This window comes from Aegilops tauschii, chromosome 4 (assembly GCF_002575655.3).
Source record: "Aegilops tauschii subsp. strangulata cultivar AL8/78 chromosome 4, Aet v6.0, whole genome shotgun sequence".
Lineage (NCBI taxonomy): Eukaryota > Viridiplantae > Streptophyta > Magnoliopsida > Poales > Poaceae > Aegilops > Aegilops tauschii.
Window position 1 is genome coordinate 234,004,709 of NC_053038.3, and position 12,269 is coordinate 234,016,977.

Genomic DNA, 12,269 nt, shown 5'->3' on the forward strand with positions numbered 1-12,269 from the left:
AGCTTGAAGATGAAACGCCCTAATGCGGTCACCCGCCCCGCTAGCTTTTGCATCTCTTTGAGGGTCTGTGGCGGGCTCATGTCCTTGATGGCCTTAATCTTCTCAGGGTTTGCCTCGATCCCCCTGTGGGACATGAGGAATCCCAGCAGCTTGCCGGAGGGGACACCGAACACGCACTTCTCAGGGTTAAGCCTCAAGTTCACCCGGCGCAGGCTCTCGAAGGTTTCCTCCAAATCTTGAATCAATTTCCTCACCTCACGAGACTTTACCACTATGTCGTCGATGTAGGCCTCCGTGTTCCTCCCGAGCTGCCGCCCCAGGGCGATGTGCATCAACCACTGGAAGGTGGCGCCTGCGTTGCGCAGCCCGAAGGGCATGCAGGAGTAGCAGTACACCCCACATGGTGTTAGGAAAGTTGTCTTCTCAACATCTTCCACCGCCATCTTGATCTGATGATACCCTGAGAACGCGTCCAGGAAGGACAGCAAGTCACACTCAGCAGTGGAGTCGACAATCTGGTCGATGCGCGGGAGTAGGAGCGGATCTTGGGGGCAGGCTGTGTTAAGGTTGGTGAAGTCGATGCACATCCGCTCCTTCCCGCCTTTCTTTGGCACTACGACAGGGTTTGCCAGCCATTCGGGATATCGAACTTCCCGAATGGCGCCTGCCGCCTCCAGCTTGCGTGTCTCTTGGACGATGAAGGCCTGCTTCTCAGTGGACTGCTGTCTGGATCACTGTTTAACAGGGCGTATGTTGGGGCATACCCTTAGATGATGCTGGATCACCTCTCTCGGGACCCCTACCAGCTGATTGGGCTCCCACGCGAATATTTCCTTATTCGCACGCAAGAACCTCACCAAGGCTTCTTCTTGTCCCGGGTCAAGGCCGGCTCCTATGGTGAAGGTGGCCCTCGAAAACCCGTCCTCGTTGACCGGCACCTACTTGGTTTCCGCCTTGTCTTGGGTGAACAACTGCTTCTTCTTTGTAGGCGCGGCCTCCTTGGCCTCGTGGGTACCGGCGCCGGCCGGCTGTGCTGCCGCCACGGTCTTGAAGGCGAGCCTAAGCGCCATCACGGCCTCCTTAGTGTCCCCCTTGATGGTGAGGACGCCCTTGCTTCCTGGCATCTTCATGAGGTTGTAGGCCGGATGGGTCGCCGCCATGAACTGAGCGAGAGCTCGGTACCCGAGGATGGCGTTGTATGGGAGACCGATGCGGGCGATGTCGAATTCCACCAGCTCAGTGCGGTAGTTGTCGCGTGTGCCGAAGGTGACAGGGAGGCGGATCTGCCCCAGAGAGTGGGCGGCTCCACCACCCACTCCCGAAAAAGGCTTCCTGAGGTTGAGCCGCTCGAGCGGCACGTGGAGAAGGCTGAAGGCTTCTACGGAGAGCAAGTTGAGGCCGGCACCGCCGTCAATGAGGGTCTTGGTGACGGCCACGTTGCAGATGGTGGGCGTGCAGAGCATGGGAGCATGCCGGAGCCGGCGGTGGAGCCGGGGTAGTCTTCTGAGCCAAAGGTGAGGTTGGCCTCCGGGGCAGCCCAACCTGGCGGAGCCCCCGGGCGCTTGGAGGCAGCCCAACCTGGCGGAGCCCCCGGGCGCTTGGAAGCGGCCCCGATCTGACGGAGGAACGGTTTGATGTGGCGATCTGAAGGCGGTGCTTGAGAGCCGCCCAGCAGGGCCGCGACCGCATGGTGTGCTGGCACCGCGTAGTGATCGATGAAGAGGTCACGGAGTTCCCCCCCAGGAAGCCACTGTGGATCCCGGGAGGTTGAGCAGCCAGGCGCGCGGCTCGCCTGCAAGGGCCATGGGGAACCAGTTGGCCATGATCTTGTCGTTGCCTCCGGCTTCGAGGACAGCCTCCTCGTACGCCCGCCGGAACGGCGTCGGGTTTGCCGCGCCATCGTAACGCGGCGGCATCTCTGGCTTGAATTTGGTCGGCCACCGCACTCGGCGCAGGGCGGGGGCCAGAGCTTAGTACCCAGATGCCCTGTTGTCGACGCATGTCGCGGAGGTGGATGGAGGGGCACCCGCCATGGGAGTGAAGTGCGGCGGCACGGGGCGCAGGTTGGTGGAGAGGAGCTCCGGCACCCCTACCTGGCGCCCCAAATGTCGGATGTGGGGTTCCGGCAAACCCTTAAGGTTCGAACAATGGGGTGCGCGTGAAGTCTTTCCCTCCTACCGATCTATGCCCTAGCTCACTAAGATCTCGCGGACGAACTCGACGAACTCACAACACAGAAGGACACGAGGTTTATACTGGTTCGGGCCACCGTTGTGGTGTAATACCCTACTCCAGTGTGGTGGTGGTGGATTGCCTCTTGGGCTGATGATGAACAGTACAAGGGAAGAACAGCCTCGTGAGGTCGAGGTGTTCTTGTGAGTAGGCTCTCAATAGAGTTGGATCGAGCTCAGATCAGATGCCCCTACTATGGTGGCTAGCTCTACTTATATAGGCCCTGGTCCTCTTCCCAAATATCGAGCAGGAAGGGAGCCAACAACGGCGGGCAAATTTGAAGGGGGACAGCTAGTACAAGCTATCCTGAAAAAAGCGGTCTTCGCCTGCGAAAAGCTCTGGTGGTAACGCTGTCTTGGGCTCCACGATGACCTCCATCTTGCCGTCCTCCTGGTCTTGGTCTCGTTGCACCAATATAGCAACCTTTGCCTGACACCTCGGTACTCTTCGCCTGCGCTGGCCTCCTTAGCACCAAAGAGGAAATAAGGACGCTGCGCGCGCTGGCGCCCGCCTGGTGCCGTTCGTCATGGCTCACGTCACGAGAGCCTAGTGAGGTTTGCCCCACCTTGATATCTCTGCTCCTCGTGAGCCTTCCTGGCTAGGCTACTCCAGAGGAGGTCTTGCGTCGTCCGCCTCGCGAGGCTTGGACCCTCACGAGGGTCTTGGATGCCTTGTTGATGAAGATGGGCCGTACGGCCTGCTGGCTTAGCCACGCCATGGGCCGCAGGCAGGCAAGTCTGGGGACCCCCGTTCCCAGAACGCCGACAACCACATCACCAAACAGGGACCTCAATTATGCAATTCCCTTAATTCCAATTGATATCAAGGTAAGCTGTATGTTTATCTAGGGTTCTTTTCTTTTCCAAATTTCTATTTGTTTGCAACTTCTATCTTAGAAATCATGTTAATCTCATCAAGCTATGTATATTTACATACTTGGGTGATTATGTCAATTCAAACAGTTTTATCTGTGAAAATAAATTTAGTATGTTACTTTCTACATACGCTCAATGGCCAATCCAGACTGAAAAATTCCAATTTGATTGAGATCATCTTTTACTACTTCCCAATTTCTAGCACACTCCATATTCATTTATGATGTATGTCAACTTGACATTTCATTCAATATTTTCGTTTTTAGAACTTAAAGTTGCAGCTAAGCTAATGGAGAGGCTTTTTTCTTATAAAAAATGCTCAACGTAGCAAAATCAATGATAATTTTATTAACCATAGCCTTATCTGCTTTGTTGATTCATAAATATGGCCATATATATTTGCCTCCTCTCAATATTTTTTCTGGGTCCGCCCCTGATCCACACCATAGCCGTCGCCAACGCCATGCTCGAGCTCTACTCCGGCGCGATCAAGCTCGACGCCGTCGTATTCTTCCTCGGGGAGCGACGCCCGCGTCTCCTTCTTCCTCGACCTCGCAAGCGCCCATTCGAGCCACGGATCGACCTCCTCCTTGACGTCTTCTTCCCCTGCTTCCTCTGCATCATGGACCCGAAGCCCCGCCACGTCTCCGCTGCCGTTCAGCGCGCTTCCCCGCCGTCTCCACTGCGTTCCAGTTGAACCACAACGTCGCCAAAACCCGTGGTGAGCTCATGCTCCTCCCGGTCTTTGTCCCCTTGTTGATTCAGTCCATGAAGCCGGCGTTCTGTGCATATCAGAGGCCTTGATCGGCGGAAATCTTCGCAACCTCTTTCGTACCCCTGCTTGCACGCTCGAGCTCGCCCACGTACACGCGCCCGTAGCCCCCGCATGCATCTGCACCCGCGCGCGCACCCTGCCTGCTTGCCGCTCGCTCGCCGAGCCATGCTGCCGACGCCCGAGACGAGCACGGCCTCGTGCTCGAGCCAATCTCCCGCAGCAGCTCCGCACGCACGCACGCATCCATAGCCCATTCCTGTCAGGACCGGATTTTCGGGATAGTAATTTCCCAGAAAATGGCCTTTGTGCTCACCAGCCCCAGGATTACTGTTAGCTGATGAGGCACCAACTTGATACAAGAATTCCAAGCAAAGTACAAAATATGTAGTACAAGACCATTGTGGCCTATGAATGCAACACTTGGTTTCTAGTGGTTGATGGTGGAAGCGGTTTGTGGTTCATCTGTGTCTATGGGACTCCATTTCCCACAAGAACAGCTGACCAGGATAACTCCTAACTTCGCGAGGCTGCTATCACCGTTACATGGGTTCCGGGGCTGTCGTCGCAATGCTATCTCCATGCGCGAAATCTGGCCAAGACAATAGCCAGTGACAAGCCAGTGAGTACGTTTGAATGTACTCGCAAACATTAAGAACACGGGTATAATATAATAAGAGATAATCATGTTCCGAAATATTTTTATGATGATAACGTCTGCCACGAAAATCTGTGATGCACGCATGCAGAGAAAATATGAACATGCAATACGGGAGTAAAAATAGCATGCACTGACCGAGTGTCTGAAATGACTCCTCGAAAGGTTGCAAGTAAATTAACAATGCCGCAGTCGGGCGTCTGAGCGACACCACATAAAGGGCTTATAAGGGATAACTAAATAACAAACATGCCGCAGTCGGGCGTCTGAGCGACAGCACATAAAGGGCTTATAAGGGATAAATAAATAACAAACATGCCGCAGTCGGGCGTCTGAGCGATGCCACATAAAGGGCTTATATAAGAATAATCACAGTGAATATCCAGGAGGTAGAACCGTCCCAGGGATACTCAATAATTCAAATAATGTAAATGGTTAGTCCATGGTAATAATAAACATAATCCTCATATGTCACAGGTCATAAACAATATCTAGTCTAGCCGTTTCTCCATCCGAAGACCGTCACTAGATTCTAGTTTAGCCGTTCTCCATCCGAATACCGTTACTATGATCCAGTTTAGCCGTTTCTCCATCCGAAAACCGTCACTAGACCCATCTCAGACTGTGGTCCTTACCCATGAACATGGCTATCCGAATGGATGTATCCTCTGCAGAGGGTGTATTATTTACCCACGGGTAACGGATTTATTTAGCCCATCGGGACTAATTCCGCCTACGGCCTTTTAATTGAAAACACGCCTGACCTGCACACACCAGGTTAACTTACCGGTGTCTGGAATCACCCACGACACCCGTCAAGCAAAACTCTAAGTGGGGACCTCGACGTAGCATGGGATCAAATTTATATCGCGCGCTCTAAGGGGTGACCCCCTCTCGGTCCCAACCGGAAACACCCAAGCCCCCGGACCAGGTGGCATGCCTACCGGATGCATCCGGTATCTTCCACCATGGCCTCTCTATACGGTGTATGCCTTGGTAAGGGGTTGACAACTTACTGAACCGTACCATACCTGCAGCAGGGACAAGTGGTAGTACAAAACAAGAAGTGGAAGTTACTAATCAAGACTCGACCTACGGCCAACTCAGGAGGTCTGAGTATTCTCCGAATGATTAGCGTAACCAATATATTTCCATTAACAGATAAACTCACCACTCATCAAGCCTCACCATGCCATACCGGACATACTCGTCTCAACGAGAAACTAGGGACAAGCTCGTGTCTACCCAAGACCACAACTTTCCCGGCTTCCTTCCGGTATGCATGAGAAGCTCATGAGGATGAACACTAATACCAGCATATCTATTACTAACAGCAAAACATCTCCAATATGTACTCATGCGTGTGACTTATCGATACATATAAATAACACATGCTCCAAGTCAAAGCAGTGTTGTAACTGTATCAAAACACCTCACGAAAATACTATGCCAGAGTTCAGAATGCTTGCCTTCAAGAGTATGCAAAGGGTGCACTTTTTGAAAGCTTTCTTCTCTCTCCATTTCCTATTTGAAAAAATATTCAAATCACAAATATTTCAAACACAGTACAAAAAGTTGTCTCAAATATTTTTGAAATAAATCCTAAAATAAACTAGATGAAATTTGAGAGAGGTAGGAAAAAGAATCAACTCATTTGGAGTTTTATTTTAAAAGATATAGCCAGTCAAAGTTTGGTCAAATCTCTATTTTTAATAAAAACCAGAAAAAAAAACGTTTCGGGGGAGAATACGCTTTCGAAGCAGAGGAAACGTACTCAGGCATTTACGCGACCACTTAAGCCAGCGTGGGTGGCGCGGGGGTCACTGACAGTGGGTCCAGAGGGCCCACTGGTCAGGTTTGACCATTCCCCCCTCTCCCTCCTCTCCTCTGCCCGAACGGGAGCGGGACTCCGGCGATCGCCGCCGGCGATTGGCGGCTCCTCGCGGGCTCCAGAGGGCAGGGATGGATCCGAGGCTCCAGGGCGGTCCCCTCGGTGGTCGTTGGGTCGACGGTGGTGGGAGGAGTCGCCGGCGGCGAGCTCCACGGCGGAGGGGGCTACGGGAGTGAAGTGGGTTTTGGGCTCTGGTGGTTTCCGATCGAGGCTGAGGCGCTGGGCAGCTCCGCAAGAACAAGGGGAAGTGATTGGTGGCGTTGGATGGGCGGGAGATAGCCTGGTTGCGACGAATGTCACCGGAAGGCAACGGCGGCCGAACCGGCCGGAGGTGGGGGAGATGGCCTCTTCCGGTCAATCCACGGCTAGGGAAGCTCTAGGGGGAAGGTCTGAGGTCGCCTGAGCGCTCGAAGGGGCTCGGGGTCTCCTTTTATAGGCGTTCCAGGCTGATCCCGCGGTGGCCATGGATAAGAACGCCGGCGACAACCGTGCTGTAGCTGCAGGGCGACGTGGCGGCGATGAGCGCGTGCCAACGGGTTCCAGGATAAGCTCGAGCTATTCACAGAGGCAGCTGGCGCGCGGGTGTGGCTTGGGCGGCGCCGTCCGTGGCAGGAGCTCGCTGCCGACGCCGGCGTGCCGCCAAAAGCTCTGACGGCGGCGCTGTAGGGCCCCAGGGGTGGCGTGGAGAGTGGGCGAGTGTAGTGCGTGTCTCTGCAGGCGAGCAAGGGCCAGGGGCGGAACGCGGCGAGTGCGGCAGTACGACGCGGCGGCTCGGTGCACGCACGTGCAAAACGTGCGCTCTGGGCGCGCCCAGAGCACGCACGGGACGTGCTCGACGAAAAGCCAGGGCAGCCTAGAGTGCGAGAGGGAGGTTGGCATTTAACAGGACTAGGATAGGGATAGCTAGGAGTTTAGTGGACAAGGTTGCTGGGTCAGTGGAACAAGATCATAGTGCAAACTAGGAAACATGCCCAAAACTGACTGTGCACACCAAGTGTTCGACAGAATGCCAAGTGCATTTAGGCAACTCTTGGAGCGGCCAAAATCTCCAGATCAGGGTCTCTCTAGATGTAGGTGATGTTGGCAAGGTCATTTGGGCAAAACCAGAAACTTGCTAGTGCAAGTTTTGCAAAACTACAGTTTTGGACAGAAAGAAAAAGGTCTCATTGCATGCACTTAAGATCCTCCAATGAGTCCATTCTCCTGGACTTAAAGGTTTGGTAGGGAGGGCTACAAGCAGGAAAAAGCTCAGGGTCACTAGAGCAAAATAAAATAGGGTTGCAGTACAAATCACCAAACTGGACCAGAATGAAAAAGAGGTTGATTCACTGAAATTTTTCAAAGATCATCACTGGGTTTTTGCATGAAGTTGAATTGTATGCATCTACTGACATCTCCAAACACTTGGAAGAATTTTTAAAGAAATATTTAAATAGGATGTAGTGCAAAAATGCCTACTGGACCAGATTTGAAAAATTGATGAAGAGCTCAAAATCTCCAATAACCAAAAGATATCTTTGCATAAAAGTGATGTGGAAACATCACATGACATCCCCAAATTTTCGTGGAAATTTTAAAGGCATTTGCCAAATGGTTGCAGTGCAAAACAGGCTCCAAATTTATGAAAAAAATCATTTTAAAGGAATAAAGTTCAGGAAAAACAATTAAATCCACTGATAAAGAATTGTTTTATAGAGAGAGTATTCAAGTCCAATAATCCTTTTGGAAAGTTTCCACTTGAGGTAGAACTCCACAATATCAAAAGGGTAAATCTTGACAAATGGAAGATTTTTATTTCCTGGCAAAATTTTAATTAATAAAACCAGGTCAAAATTTTGGGGTGTCACAATTCCCGCAGCCTCCCTAGAAGGATTCCGCACCCCCGCCGGTCCTCTGAAACCACAACAGGTGTTGCTGTTGGCTCCCGTCGCCGGCGAGTCCCCGTGCGGACGCTTCAGTTTGGGTCCTGGTCGCGTTGACCATATGGTTTACCTTCCCGCTGATCTCCCTTTGCATCACCAGCACATAGGTAGCCTAGTGGTTAGCGCAGCCACTATCCATCCGAGGGGTCTAGTGATAGAATCCCAGGCGCCCCAACTTTTGCTCTGTTTTCCCATTACTATGCACACACACACTTAGCGCTCACTTGGGTCAAGTCCTCCTGGGCCGCTGCAATCCGGCCCGTGCATATATTTTTCCTAGTCTGTGTAGTTTAGCATTTTCCAATGCATGCATATTTACAGGGAATGCCACTGTTTTGTATTGTTAATAACTAAATATCCATGCATCGAAATAGACCATGTCATATATGTAAAATGCTTAGAATTTTGTCTAGTTTCATAATATGCAACTCTCATCTATGTTTAAAAACTCGGGCCAAGTCCTCCTGGGCCACTGCAGGTTGCTGCAATCCAGCCCGTGCATATTTTTTTCCCAGTTTGTGTATTTTTAGCATTTTCCGGTGCATGCATATTTACAGGGAATGCCACTGTTTTGTATTGTTAATAACTAAATATCCATGCATCCAAATAGACCATGTCATATATGTAAAATGCTAAGAATTTTGTCTAGTTTCATAATATGCAACTCTCATCCATGTTTAAAATGGTTAAACTTGCCATTTGTTTAAGTTTGCATAAATGCCATGTTAAAACGTTTTATTTCATAACTAATTAACCGTAGCGCCACTATTTTGTATTGTTAATAACTAAATATCCATGCATCGAAATAGACCATGTCATATATGTAAAATGCTTAGAATTTTGTCTAGTTTCATAATATGCAACTCTCATCTATGTTTAAAAACTCGGGGCAAGTCCTCCTGCGCCGCTGCAGGTTGCTGCAATCCAGCCCATTCATATTTTTCTCCCAGTCTGTGTATTTTAGCATTTTCCAGTGCATGCATATTTACAGGGAATGCCACTGTTTTGTATTGTTAATAACTAAATGTCCATGCATCCAAATAGACCATGTCATATATGTAAAATGCTTAGAATTTTGTCTAGTTTCATAATATGCAACTCTCATCCATGTTTAAAATGGTTAAACTTGCCATTTGTTTAATTTTGCATAAATGCCATGTCAAAATATTTTATTTCATATCTAATTAAACGTAGCTCCAAATTAAATAAACTTTATATGTAAATGGGGTGGTAAAATGCTTAGATTAACCTGATGCACTTTTTTTACTGTTTAACAACTTTAAAATATGTTTTAGGGCAGAACAGTACCAAATTCGAGATATGCATATAAGGATTTTCTGGAATTGTTGTTTGTTGTTTTGGCCTCATTTAAACTTGCCTAAATAGTTAGTTTATATGTGTTTCACCTCTTGCCATGTTTAATAACATTTAATATTGTTGGTTACACAAACGAGAGAGAACTAAATACGTCTTGTGGTGTTTCGTCAATATGCAACTCCTTGCATATTGAGCTCCACTTAATTTGTTGTGTTGTTTGTGCACTTTGCCATGCCATGACTCATTAAAATGGACATGCATCATACTGGATTGTGCATCATGCCATGTTTATGCTTGTGTGTTTACCATGTTGTTTGCTTCTTTCCGGTGTTACTTCTTCTTGATAGTTCCGGTACGTTGCGTTTGTGAGGATCCGTTTGACTATGTCCGTTTGTCTTCTTCATGGACTCGTTCTTCTTCCTTGCGGGATCTCAGGAAAGATGACCATTACCCTCGATATCACGTCTATCTTTGCTTGCTAGTTGTTCGTTCTATCGCTATGTCGCGCTACCTACCACTTGTTTATCATGCCTCCCATATTGCCATGTCAAGCCTCTAACCAACCTTCCTAGCAAACCATTGTTTGGCTATGTTACCGCTTTTGCTCAGCCCCTCTTATAGCATTGTTAGTTGCAGGTGAAGTTGAAGATTGCTCCATGTTGGAACATGATTATGTTGGGATATCAGAATATCTCTTATTTTAATTAATGCATCTATATACTTGGTAAAGGATGGAACGCTCGGCCTTTTGCCTGGTGTTTTGTTCCACCCTTGCCGTCCTAGTTTCCGTCATACTGGTGTTATGTTCCTTGATTTTGCGTTCCTTACGCGGTTGGGTATTTATGGGACCCCCTTGATAGTTCGCTTTGAATAAAACTCCTCCAGCAAGGCCCAACCTTGGTTTTAACGTTTGCCACCTAAGACTTTTTCCCTTGGGTTCTGCAGACTCAAGGGTCATCTTTATTTACCCCCCCCCCCGGCCAGTGCTCCTCTGAGTGTTGGTCCGAACTAGAGTCCTTTGCAGCACCACCTCGTGGAAACTTGAGGTCTGGTTTGAGTTGTACGGAGTGCTCATCCGGTGTGCCCGGAGAACGAGATATGTGCAGCTCCTATCAGGATTTGTCGGCACAGTCGGGTGGTCTTGCTGGTCTTGTTTTACCATTGTCGAAAAGTCTTGTAACCGGGATTCCGAGACTGATCGGGTCTTCCCGGGAGAAGGAATATCCTTCATTGACCGTGAGAGTTTGTGATGGGCTAAGTTGGGACACCCCTACAGGGTATAAATTTTCAAGAGCCGTGCCCACGGTTATGTGGCAGATGGGAATTTGTTAATGTCCGGTTGTAGAGCACTTGACACTTGACTTAATTAAAATGCATTAACTGCGTGCGTAACCGTGATGGTCTCTTTTTGGCGGAGTCCGGGAAGTGAACACGGTTTAGGGTTATGTATGAACGTAAGTAGTTTCAGGATCACTTCTTGATCACTTCTAGCTTCTCGACCATTGCATTGCTTCTCTTCTCGCTCTTATTTGCGTATGTTAGCCACCATATATGCTTAGTGCTTGCTGCAGCTCCACCCCATTACCCCATCCTACCCATAAGCTTAAATAGTCTTGATATCACGGGTTTTGAGATTGCTGAGTCCTCGTGACTCACAGATACTACCAAAACAGTTGCAGGTGCCGACGATACCAGTGTAGGCGATGCTACCGAACTTAAGTGGGAGTCCGACGAGGACGTTGGTCGTTACTATGTTTCATTTCCTAATGACCAGTAGTGGAGCCCAGTTTGGACGATCGGGGATCTAGTATCTGGGGTTATCTTCCTTTTCATTTGGATTTGACCGTAGCTGGTCTATGAGTGTATTTGGATGATGTATGATTTACTTATGTATTGTGTGAAGTGGCGATTGTAAGCCAACTCTTTATCCCATTCTTGTTCATTACATGGGATTGTGTGAAGATGACCCTTCTTGCGACAAAACCACCATGCGGTTATGCCTCTAAGTTGTGCCTCGACACGTGGGAGATATAGCCGCATCGTGGGTGTTACAAGTTGGTAATCAGAGCCATCCCCAACTTAGGAGCCCCCCTGCTTTATCGAATCGCTGATGTTGTTGAGTCTAGAACAAAATGTTTTGAGTCTTAGGATTATATATATCGGAGAGTAGGATTCGTTTTACTCCTCAGTCCCTTCGTCGCTCTGGTGAGGTCTCCTGACGTAGATGTTTTGACTTTCCTCTCCTCAAATTTCACTATAAAAAATTTAGGATCACGCGGGTATCTTGGGATCGTTCCGATATTCTTGTGACGAGAACATTGTTCTTGGTGCCTCCTGACATTTAGGGGTTGTGGCAGTGTCCCGGGGAGTTGAGCTCCGAGGTGTTGTCGTCACAATTTTATCGTTGCAGTTCTGGAATACCTGAGTTTCGCTGACATCGAAAATCTCTTTTATGCAGTTGTTGGTGAGATAACCTCGACGCCACCTAGTACGGGGGTGGGAGTTCGGGAGTATTGCCATAACTCGTATAACGGATGCTTTTCGAAGGTTGAGGTACACGATTTCCGAAGGTTTCTTGGTTATGTGTTGACGGATGGATACA